The following is a 12,088-nucleotide window of genomic DNA, read 5'->3' as shown; positions in this document are numbered from 1 at the left end:
AAACCTTTGGTTTATCCAGGGTTGCCTGGAAGCTAAGTATTTTAAGAAGGCAATTTTCAATATGTAGTTATAAATGTGACACTCACTAATAAGTTTTAAACTTGAAATGTTTTTAAAATGAAACATTCATTTGATTGCCAAATTTACAAGGAACTTATTCAGTGATTTAATTTTCTCTTGTAGAATCAATAATGCATTTGGATATAAGAAGATTACAGGTTAAACATTATTTAACTTGTGCATGTTTATTTATTTTCTCGATATCAATTTTTATGTCTGCACCATGATAACTTGACATCAAACTAGCAGGAAGATGACATGAATTTTGTGAGTTCAATAGTTTTCCCTGTATGTCTAAAATGGAATAGAAACAAATGGAAGAATATAAAATTCAATATCTTCTTCCTAAACCTCCTAAAATCCTGTTTACTTTTTTGGGAATCTATCACTTCCCACTCGAAATCTCATGTCATCTGGAAGAATTTCGTGGGATATTAAAAGCTAAAAATATTTAATCCTTAGACTCACTTCTCCCTTAGTTCAGGAATGGTCAGTTGTACTAAGCTTGGTGAAACAATGGTATCAGTATTTCCTCTTCAGGGTAATTCTCTATTTCAGTTTTATTTATTCCTGAAGTATTAAATTTATACACACTGCAAAATTGGATGGAACACTTTAAAATTTCTTTAGCATATTCTGCATTTTTTCATTTAATGTTTTTGAGTTGAGTAATGGGGCTGTACTTGGTTTTATTCTGAAAATGCCTTAGTTGAAGTGAAATGACTTGACAGTGGTCATGATTGAACAGCTCAACATTTTGAACTTGAACAACTCACCAGCTGACCCCACTGGTTACAGTGCAATGAGACATTTATATTTCTCGAATTTTTTCCCTTTGATTTTCTTTGAAAGAATCTAAAAAGCTATTTGATAACTTGATAAAAGAAATAAACTTTCTGATCTGATTATAGTTTTGTTTGTAACAGTGAAAACATTTGTAACATGATGCCTTAGTGTATTAATTCATCCACTCACAAAGAGTTAATGCTTTTCAAATTGTAAAGAAAGAAAAGACTCTTTAATATCAAATGCTAACTTTTCAAATATTAGCCTTTAGCAAATAAAATATTTTTATTTTATTTATGGCACTTAGAACCTTGTAATTCCTTAAGATATGGAGAAAAATTTCTGAAAAGAAAAAGTGGCTTCGAAGACAATTTTGAAGAGCTTACTCTTTAATTAAATTGCTCAGAGAGGGACTGTAGAACTCTGCCTAGCCTGGGATTCAGTCCTGTGTGTGAGCTAAGGTCATGCTTTCTATTTTATAGGTCTGTCAAGAAATTTATCCAAGCAAAATCAGGATTCCAAGGTTGACTCTCAAAGGAATACGCCTTTATGCATGTCTAAATAGAGCTCAAGTTTGTCCAAAATTGATAAATTCGTGTTTATCAGTGCATAGTGTAAAAACAAAGAAAACATTTGGATAAGTCACTGATTGGCAATTAGCTTAGTAATTTTTTGACATGGGTAAGTTTAGTATGCAGCAAGATAAAGCCAGCTAAGTTTCTAGAATAAAGAAAACAGAAGAGGTGATTTCAAGATCAACATGAAAATTATCCAAGATCTTCTCAAAGTTTAAATTTAGTAATACTTCCCCCCACCTCTATTCAGTTATTTTCTAAGAAATTATTTTTCTGGAGGTTTGCTAACCTGTAATTTTAAAAGTTTACTTCCTAGTGCATTACATTTACTAATATTTGTTAAATACCTATTTTCATCTTCATCAACTTGAAACATCCTCTGCATGCCACCCAATTCATATTGTAAGAAATGTGTATAGTATGCACATATTTTGTCTCTAGTTTCCTTAAAACTAATGATAAAATATAGACATGTAAGTTCATGTCTCTCACTACAGAAGACACTGATCATTCTCTCCTCTTTCCCTCTGACTTTTATATTATTTTTGCAACTTTCTGCTATTAAAATTAATGTTACACACAAATCACATTGTGTCTAAAAGTTTAGTTTTGTAAGATGGTAACTGATCGGCTCAGCTCCCTGCTTCCTTGATTTACTGCCATTGGTTGTATTCCTACTGGCAGGACCTGATTTTGCCCATTTCACTTACTTTAGGGATAGTCTCAATTTTCTGGCGTTGATTTAACCATTTTTCTCTCTTCCAGGAAAATGACTCCCCCTCATTTAAGCATCAAACCTTAAAATTAGCTTTTGGTTTCAGATCTGTATTTTCTATGTTCTCTGTACATTTGCATATTTTTTGCAGGACCAAGAACAATGAAAACAGGAAAGGTTGAGAAATGAACACCATGTTCCTTCATCTCTAGATACTTGAAGGAGAAAAATCTCCACAAATGCAATGAAGAGACTATTTGATATTTTAGTATGTAAATTTGTTGTACTGGATTTAGTTAAAAACAAAATAAACACTCACTTTTTGTTTAGAGGAGAGAGAATATGTATTTAGAGGTAGAAGGGGAAGCTACAAAGATGTCTTGAGTGAATTCTTACTTGTACATTTTTTTTCGGCATTGGTGGCCTGAGATACTGTCTAGAATTGCTTGAGAAAGTAACCTATTGAGGACCTAACTGAAAATAAGCATCTTTAAAATTTTAAGGGAATTCAGATTCAAATAAGGTACTGCAACCAATCTTAAAAATTATATTGTTTGCAATTGATGACTATGAAGGAAAAAGCTGATAGCCTTATTGTTATTGTTATTATTATATCTTTTTATCCTGGTTTTGTATATTACTCACCCTGTGGCCCAAAGGAAGTTTCCACAGGTCCTCTTGAATTGGATGAGTTTTTACAAATCCTCTGTAGTTGGATAAATTCATAGCAGAAGCAAAAAGTCTGTAAATGCTGAGTATACCTGTTGAGAAAGACTCTGTGCTTTCCTCCTCAAGGCTGCAACAGATTCTAGTGAGTTTGGGAAGTTACAAGCAGAAATTAATTCTGAGCCTTCAACTCTGGCCTGGTAGCGCCCTCTTATGTCCAGGGTATAGAATATACAACAAATGATGTCTAAATCTTGTTTCAGTAAGAAGCCCAAACCGGTGGCTTTAGTCTTGGACCGTCAGTGACAGAAATGGCTTTAACTTGCTGTGTCTCACTTGCTGTCCCCTGAAGACCCAGGGCCAGTAATCTCTTGTGCTCTTTCCAGCCTCCCCAAATCTTTTTTGGGGGGGCATTTTGTAGAGCACACTGGGATATAATTTGCTGAGATTTATTACGCTGCCCCCTTTGGAAGATTTGCATTTTAATTGCAGACAGTGCTATAAAAAAGGGGGCTCCTGATGTGTGGAATTTCAGGGGTCACTGAATGAGTACAGAAGGGCCAAGATTAGGATGAAGCCAAATTAGTCAAGTACAGGGTCCTCTTCCGTCTTTGTTTAAAATTTTGACAATTCGCTCATCATGGATTTTTTGCATTGATAGCTGTTTTAAAAAAATATTTCAGGAAAATATGATTTATCTTGATTACTAAGTTTTTGGCTTAAGTTCTGCATTCCCTGCCCCTCCCCGCCCCCCCAAATGCCTTACTTGCCTCACCCTCGTCCTGAACCATTCAGTAGGGAGTGGTTTGTTTGGTGCCTGCCATTTCTAGAATTCTGGATATCACACTACCAAATTGCCACCCACTCCACCTTCCCATTGAACTCGATGACCACGGTGAATAAGCACTTCCAACGTGTCTACCGGAAGAACAGTGGAAGCAAATCGAACTGAAGACGTGCCACCAATCCAGTGATGTTGGAAAGGTTTAATGGGTTCATGAAACAAGGGAGGAGGAGGAGGTCTTTGGGTTCAAAGGATCATAAAATAATAAAGTCGTTTGACAGTTGTGCTACTCTAATAAAAAAATAAAGAACCTGCCATACGTGATGTTATCTAAGGTCTTGGAATGATCTTTTGCTTTGTGTGGCCAAGTTTTCAGTAGTCATTATTCTTAACATTTAAACCCCTGGCTTTTTCTGGTAGGATAAAATAGATGTAACAAGATTAGAGAAGCGCATAAGGTTTAATATTAACTTCCTCGAGAAGGTGGGTGCCCGTGGGTGCCCAAGCTCAGCATTCCCATGTCTGAAATGTGACCAGATGTCGGCCTTCAAAGGTCAGCATCTGAGACGTCTGAAATGTAGTACAATGAGCACTTTGGAGGTTTATGGCAGGGAAGAATAGTCTAGCCACGTTCAGCAGCCTGTAGGAGCCAGGGGTGGTCCTGTTTGAGTTGAATGCATAGTATGTTTTGGTGGAGTTTGTTTTTTCCATAGATCAAACTTTCCTGGTTTTAATAAAATAAGGAACCCAGAAAACTTTTAACTGCACCCGGGCAAGAAGACAGGGCTAGACAGAAGACGATCTTGGTCAAAAGCAAGAGTTTAAATTCACTTAGGTCTTTGCTTTTACATCTGAAAATAGATTTCCACCTAATTTAGACTTTCATTTCAACGTGACTGGGACATTGTCATCCTTGTGTTCATCAGGAATTAAAATCTTGAGGGTCCGTTTCTAATAAATTAATTTAAAAGCTGCCTTGAATTCATTGTGAAAGAAATCTGGCTATAAATAATAAACCAGTCTCATAGTCACACAGGCTTAATTAACAACAATTTTGGCAGCTGGGCATGTTCCTTATTTTCTATTTCCACAGGAGTTAGAGAAAAGGAATCATTTAACATTATATTAGGAAATGACTTCCTGTAGTTTTTAGAAAAAGCATTACAACATATTAGATACTAGCCTATAATAGATCTTGCTTTTCTTGATACCCTTTTCACGGGAAACACTTGTGTGTTTCAAAGGGTTCTTTTGGGATACATACGTTTTAAATATGGGTTTAATTAATTTTGACTTTCTAAGCTTGAATAATCTATACTGTAATTGGTAGGAACTCGACTAAAAATCTCCATACTTTATTTAACAAGACTTTCAAGTTAATGTTTTAAAGTTGAGAAGGATTTGGTTTAAAGAGTATTAGCTGCCACACAGAGTCTCGTAAATAGCCTTGCATGATCAGAGTGTATCATTAAAATTGTGTCAATTCAGCATCTCTATTAGGCAACACCTCTCCCTAGGAAAAGCAAAATCAGACTCCTAGAGTTAACATGCATAATAAAGAACTTTCGTTACCCCTGTGATTGGTTGCAAGTAGCCGGAGGGTCACAAAAACCCCCATTTGTCTTTTCTATAATTAAACTTTCTATTATTCAACTGACACTTAAAAATGAATAGACACTATTTATAAATTGAATTTATCTTCCTCAATACATTTAAATGCTAGTATCATAATAACAATTTTGTATTCTTTTTATTGCAAATCCCTCCCCACTCCTCCCTCCCCACCTCTTTCTTTGGCTTATGTTCAAGTAAACAGATTCTTGTGATTTAGCCTTGGAAACTGGCCACCATTTTAAATACCATTACCATGGGAAAATGAAGAAACTTTGCAACGTAATGTCTGCATTAAAGAATGTCTCTATTTGTTATAGAGGATCATGGACCCCATGATAGTTCAGGTTTATTAGTGAGGTATCAAAATGAGCTCAGTTTAAGACCATTTTACCCAGGGGTGAAAATTTCCCAATACTTGAATATTTTCCTGATTAGAATGGTGGTGATATTAATGAATTCAATTCGTTGATATTGCATAACAAAGTTTGTCAATATTTGCAGTATCTGCATAACTCAATCAATATTTTCCAAATGATCAATATTATAAAATTATGCACAAATAAAAGACTCATTTAAAGTGTGAAACAATATTTTTAATGTTACAGAGTAAAAGCTCATTGATGTTTTTTCAGATTCTACATTGCAACTAACTTTAAATAAATTACCATTTCTTGTGTTTTTGTATAGTTATCAAAGAAGGATATCCAGGGGTGCCTGGCTGGCTCTGTCCGTAGAGCGTGCGACTCTTGATCTCTGGGTGGTGAGTTCGAGCCCCACGTTGGGCATAGAGATTACTTTAAAAAAATAAGAAAAGAGAAGAATATCCATGATTATCTGAAACATCTATCATACTCCTTTTTCCAACTATATCTGTGTAAGGCCAGATTTTCCCCATAGACTTCAGACTTCAGCCAAAACAACGTATTGACAGAAGCAGCTAGGAGAATCCAGTTGTTTTCTATCAAGCCAGATACTTGCAAAACTGTAAAACAATGCCACTCTTACTGTTTTGTTGTTGTTTGGAGAACATGGTTATTGTTAATAAAAATATGTTTTTTTATGTTAACATGTATTGAGTTTATTATCTCTCAATGAATGAATAAATAATTAAAAAATATCTTACATGTTAATATCTAATATGGTAACAATTGAAAGATACAACCCACATAAGCTCTTTGGCATCTTCAATCATTTTTAAGAGTATGAAGAGGGCTCTGAGATTAAAAACACTTGTGAACCTCTGTACTAAGGAGAGCCTCTGTACTAAAGAGAACATCTGTATTAAAGAGAACCTCTGTACTAAGGAGAACATCTGTATTAAAGAGAACCTCTGTACTAAGGAGAACCTCTGTACTAAAGAGAACCTCTGTACTAAGGAGAACCTCTGTACTAAAGAGAACCTCTGTACTAAGGAGAACCTCTGTACTAAAGAGAACCTCTGTACTAAGGAGAACCTCTGTACTAAAGAGAACCTCTGTACTAAGGAGAACCTCTGTACTAAAGAGAACCTCTGTACTAAGGAGAACCTCTGTACTAAAGAGAACCTCTGTACTAAGGAGAACCTCTGTACTAAGGAGAACCTCTGTACTAAAGAGAACCTCTGTACTAAGGAGAACCTCTGTACTAAAGAGAACCTCTGTACTAAGGAGAACCTCTGTACTAAAGAGAGCCTCTGTACTAAGGAGAACCTCTGTACTAAGGAGAACCTCTGTACTAAAGAGAACATCTGTACTAAGGAGAGCCTCTGTACTAAGGAGAACCTCTGTACTAAAGAGAACCTCTGTACTAAGGAGAACCTCTGTACTAAAGAGAGCCTCTGTACTAAGGAGAACCTCTGTACTAAGGAGAACCTCTGTACTAAAGAGAACATCTGTACTAAGGAGAGCCTCTGTACTAAGGAGAACCTCTGTACTAAAGAGAACCTCTGTATTAAAGAGAACCTCTGTACTAAGGAGAACCTCTGTACTAAAGAGAACCTCTGTATTAAAGAGAACCTCTGTACTAAGGAGAACCTCTGTACTAAAGAGAACCTCTGTACTAAGGAGAACCTCTGTACTAAAGAGAACATCTGTACTAAGGAGAACCTCTGTACTAAGGAGAACCTCTGTACTAAAGAGAACCTCTGTACTAAGGAGAACCTCTGTACTAAAGAGAACATCTGTACTAAAGAGAACCTCTGTACTAAGGAGAACCTCTGTACTAAAGAGAACATCTGTACTAAGGAGAACCTCTGTACTAAGGAGAACCTCTGTACTAAAGAGAACCTCTGTACTAAGGAGAACCTCTGTATTAAGGAGAACCTCTGTACTAAGGAGAACCTCTGTACTAAGGAGAGCCTCTCACAGAGAACTCTGTACTGGTGTAACCACCTCCTGCTAACCAGGTTCGGTTAGCCTAATTTTATGCACGTACTGGAGTAAGGTGAAGTTCTCTAAAATGTCCAGATGATCAGGATCCTTGCAGAATGTATTATGACAAAGAGCAGGAGAGTTATCTTTACCCTGAGGCAGGACAGTGTGTTTGCTCTTTCTTTGTTAGGGTAAACTGCTTCCCACACTTGCTACAAGTTACTGTTGATATGAAGCATTCACCAAACTCCACCGCACATACTGAGTGACAAAGTCTGCTGATTGTCCCTGTTCCGACACAGGAACACAGCAGCTTTGGGCTCTCATCTAGTGAAGAGTATGGCAGCTCACCATTGTCTGCCACTATCCATCTCATTATTCTAGAGGTCAGAGAGGTGAATTGAAGGAGGATATGATGAGGCTCCATGCTCTTGCATCCTTCAGGTTTTTCCATGGTGGTGATAATCTCTGATGTCCCGAGGAATTCGATATTACTCCTGATTTACTGTCCTTCAGTTTCAGAGGCTTTCACTTTGTTCTTCCTACCAGCATGGCCCTCGCTCTCTAAATAGGGGAACAGTGTGAAGGTTCTGTGAGCTCCAAGTCCATGGTTTCACTGGACCCTCTGTGAGATAGACTGGGGCCATTGATTGTCTACATTATAACCATTTATTGTTTTCTTAGATGTATCTCCTTTTGATCTGAAGATCTTCGGAAAGATATGTTGGAAAGAAGGGATATTGTCCCACTGCCTACCTCCACCCCACCTCAAATTCAACAATGACATAGGGAAAGGATAATTACAATAAACTCTCGTTCAGAAAGGGGAGGCACATAGCAGCCAAGGGTCCATGACAGCTCTGAAATCCCCCTGGGAAGATGTTTGCAGACCCTCTTGGGGTGAGGAGGGTTTCTTGATTAGGCCCTGCTTCTGCTCTTCGGGGTGGCTTTCCCAGGGAGCACTGTCCTGAATGTTTCTTGGCTCTGCACTCTGAGACATACTTTCTTTTCTATCCTACTTGCCACTTCTAAGGAGGGCAGTGGAAAATATGCCATTTAAGTAATGTTTTCCATCTGATTTAAGAATGTTAGGTCCCAGAGACCTTTTTTTTTTGTGTTTTGAGCAACCTCATTCACTTTTAGTTCAGGCTGGTGGCACGTTACCCAATGTAACTCCCTTAAAAATATTGTAGCCTTCTGATGAATATGATTCAAGATGCCTCCATTCAATAAAAGCCATATTCATAATTAGTTTTGAGATGTGCCTCTGAATGCTTATTTAGTGTTATTTAAAGATTGAGCATCTATGGGACAATAACCTTAAGATTCATACAAGTCATTTTGTCTGGGTGAGGGGGTCTACTCGGCACTATCTTAACTCTTTCAGTGTTTTTTTTTTTTAGATTTTATTTAAATTCAAGTTAGTTAACATATAGTTATTACTTTGAGGGGCAGAATTTAGTGATTCATCAGTTGCATATCTTCCAGTGGTTTTACTAAAGGGTCTTAGACTCACAGCCCTCATTTGAGCTTTATGATCAGGCCTTCTTTTATTGAGAGAATCTTTACGAGCTGGGGAGGCTAGAGATGAGAAACCTATTTTATTTTGCAACTCAGTGAGTTCTGACCTCTCCATAGTTCCTTGACATTGTTCTTGCAACCAGGCCAGTTTTTTCGTTAGCTCGTCTCTTTCTTGCGATACTTTATCTTACACACCTAAGAGCGGCCAGCTGACACTTGGAGCATTTTGCCCTGGAAATCATCTTGCTCAAATCCAGAGGTTTTTCCCATTTTTCAAATTGCCCTAAGCAACAGTTTTACCCATTGCTTTTCCAACACACAGCATGGGTTTCCATTTTCCCAGGCTGTTACGGGAGTTCCCTACTGCTTTTTTCTATCTTCTTCCTGCTCTCCAGCCTCCAAAGCCAATGCCACATAGTTTAGGTTTGTGTGATGGCAGCTCTGCCCTTCTGTGACCAATTTCTGATCGGTTATCTGTCGCCACACCGGCGCTGCATGATCAACAACCATCAAACCCCAGGGACATGCTTCAGTGAACGTGTATTTTCGCTTCCTGCTCCGTAGGTCTGCTGGCTCTGCTGCTCAAAGTTGGGTTCAGCAGGGCTCAAGCACCAAAGGTCAGCTGTGACTCAGGCAGGTGACTTTGTTGGGAGATTTTTTGAGGGCAAGTGTGATACTGTGATTTATAAGAAGAAATACATATTTGGTCTTTGTCCTCAATTCTGACCCAGAGCTTTAAAAACCCTTGGCATTTTCTAAGCGTTGAGATGCAGGTGTTTTTTGTTATGTTAATGAGGTGACTTCTGGCGCTCACCTAAACTTGGGGGCTGGTTGCCAGGGAAACCAACTGTGTGGTTAGAGGGCTGGAACGTTCTGTCCCCTTACCCCGATCTGGGGAGGAGAGAGGGGCCGGAGATTAACTTCAATCACCAACTGACAATGATTGAATCAATTGTGCCTAGGTGATGAAGCCTCCACAAAACCCAAAAGGACCGGCTTGGAGCGCTTCCTGGTTGGTGAGCACATGGAGGGGCCGGGGGGAGCGGCATATTCTGAGGGTGTGCAAACTGCGCCATTTCCCTATGCATCTCTTCCCGCTGGCTGTTCCTGAGTTAGATCCTTTTATAACGAACCGGTAACCTAGTGCGTAGTAAAATGTTTCTCTGAGTTCTGTGAGCTGCTTTAGCAAGCTCCAAGGAGGGAGTCAGTGCAACCTCCTGTCGGAAGCACAGGTGACCACCTGAGCTTGTGATGGGTGTCTGAAGTGGAGGGGGGCAATCGTGTAGGATTGAACCATTAGCCTGTGGGATCGGGCACTAGTGTCCGAACAGAGTTAAAAAGGACACGCAGCTGGTCTTACTGACTGGTGGTGGTAGACTCCCTCCCCACAGCCTTGAACCCTTGGTGACTAGAATTGTAATTGGTGATCAGAATCTTTGCAAGAAACATCCCTTATTTATCTTTGTATGTACTCCTTCTTCTCACATTGTGTCTACACAAAAAATGAAAGCGTACCTTGGAATATATTTATTTTCTTTTCTCCTATGTTGTTCAGAATTCTTGTCTTTCCTGATTGGCCTGGGGCTTCTTTCTGTCTGGGGGAGAAGGAATATTCGACTTCCGATATCCAACTGAGATTTCTAAATTCTTTTGTGTCTCTTTTAACATTGCGAATTGTCAGGCTCCCAGAGTTACTGTATAGTACAAGGGAGGGACAGGACTCCGCAGGGCCACCATGATAACGGTGACATCAAAGGCCAGAGGATTATGGACGGAGGGAAGGGGAGAGAGTGAGGGGAGTGGGTAGATGTGTGGGTTTTTATTTGCCCTCGATGTGTTAGATAAATTGAGGAGAATAGCAGTGACCTCCCTGTCTGAAAGAGGAGAGTCTCATGGGCTGCTCCGGCATCCAGCTTTGAAGGGCCCTATCAGCTCAGTACTGTAGTGAGAGGCAGAGGAACATCCTTCGCCTTAGCTTTCCTGAGCTTCCCTTGGTCTACAGAGGGCGAGGATAGCACCCACTGGTGCCAGGGGCTGCTGGGGATCTGGCTGGAGGCAGTTACTGCTGCATACCTGCAGCCCGGGGATTCCTGGCTGGAGCCGAACGGAAGTCACGTCTGCACCTCTAGGAGGTCTGTCGATAGGGGGGCATGGAGATGAGATAGGATCATGAAAAGAAGGGGGTCCTGGCTTTCCGGGAGCAGGGCCTGACTCTCTGAACCAAGACAATGACTATGAGTTTGTCAGTTGCTAACTGCAGCATTGTTCCCAGTAGGCCTTCTGGCCCCTGCATAGAGGACAAACTCCTTGGAGGCCAGAGGAAGTAAAGGACACTGTGCCTTAGGACGCTGATCCTCCCCTTCTGTCCCAAGGCTCTGTGGGCCACACCTCTTCATGAAGCTGCCTTGGAGAAGAAAGGAGGTGATGGTGTGAAAGACAAGCAATCTAAGTGATTGGCCAGTTTTTCCTAGAGAGACCAACATTTACTTAAAGGAGATATTTCAAACCATGATCCTGGGGCGCCTGGGTGACTCAGTTGGTTAAGCGTCTGCCTTCGGCCCAGGTCATGATCCCAGGGTCCTGGGATTGAGCCCTGTGTTGGGCTCCCTGCTCAGTGGGGAACCTGCTTCTCCCTCTCCCCCTCCCCCTGCTGTGCTCTCTTTCTCTCTCTCTCTCTGTCAAATAAATAAATAAAATCTTAAAAAAAGTAAATAAACCATTATTCCCATTAACCAGGGGAAGGAGAATAAGAAGGAAAGCAATATTGATAGAAATATAATACTGATGCTAATATTTATTGAACACTTATTATGCATGAGGCATGTGCTAAATTTAAATTAGGAGATTAAAGCAGAGAGGTTAAGAAATTTCCCCAAGGTCACACAGTGCTTGCCGAACCAGAATTCAAAATCAGGCAGTTTGAAACCAGAGCCTGTGTTTTTATTTATTTATTTATTTATTTTAAAGATTTTATTTATTTATTTGACAGAGAGAGACACAGCGAGAGAGGGAACACAAG

The 12,088-nt window shown here is 39.6% G+C and overlaps 2 long non-coding RNA genes across 9 annotated transcripts in view; one reads left to right on the top strand and one right to left on the bottom strand.

The window, feature by feature from the left end:
• The window catches only part of LOC118538311 (uncharacterized), a 34,620-nt gene extending 31,654 nt beyond the window's left edge, over positions 1 to 2,966 (bottom strand). For 6 of the 8 annotated variants that reach the window (XR_013449958.1, XR_013449960.1, XR_013449961.1 and 3 more), the window contains exon 1: positions 2,782 to 2,966. This is a non-coding gene — a long non-coding RNA (uncharacterized LOC118538311). The remainder of the gene's footprint in view (positions 1 to 2,781) is intronic. The other 2 variants (XR_013449963.1, XR_004918554.2) reach the window with 2 other exon arrangements.
• Positions 2,967 to 9,904: 6,938 nt separating this feature from the next.
• Positions 9,905 to 12,088, top strand: part of LOC144382627 (uncharacterized) — a 54,601-nt gene continuing 52,417 nt past the window's right edge. Inside the window, exon 1 of the long non-coding RNA XR_013449957.1 lies at positions 9,905 to 10,085. This is a non-coding gene — a long non-coding RNA (uncharacterized LOC144382627). The remainder of the gene's footprint in view (positions 10,086 to 12,088) is intronic.

The sequence above is a fragment of the Halichoerus grypus genome, chromosome 7, assembly GCF_964656455.1.
Source record: "Halichoerus grypus chromosome 7, mHalGry1.hap1.1, whole genome shotgun sequence".
NCBI lineage: Eukaryota > Metazoa > Chordata > Mammalia > Carnivora > Phocidae > Halichoerus > Halichoerus grypus.
Note: the sequence above shows the minus strand (reverse complement) of the source record. Positions and strands in the feature narration are given on the sequence as shown.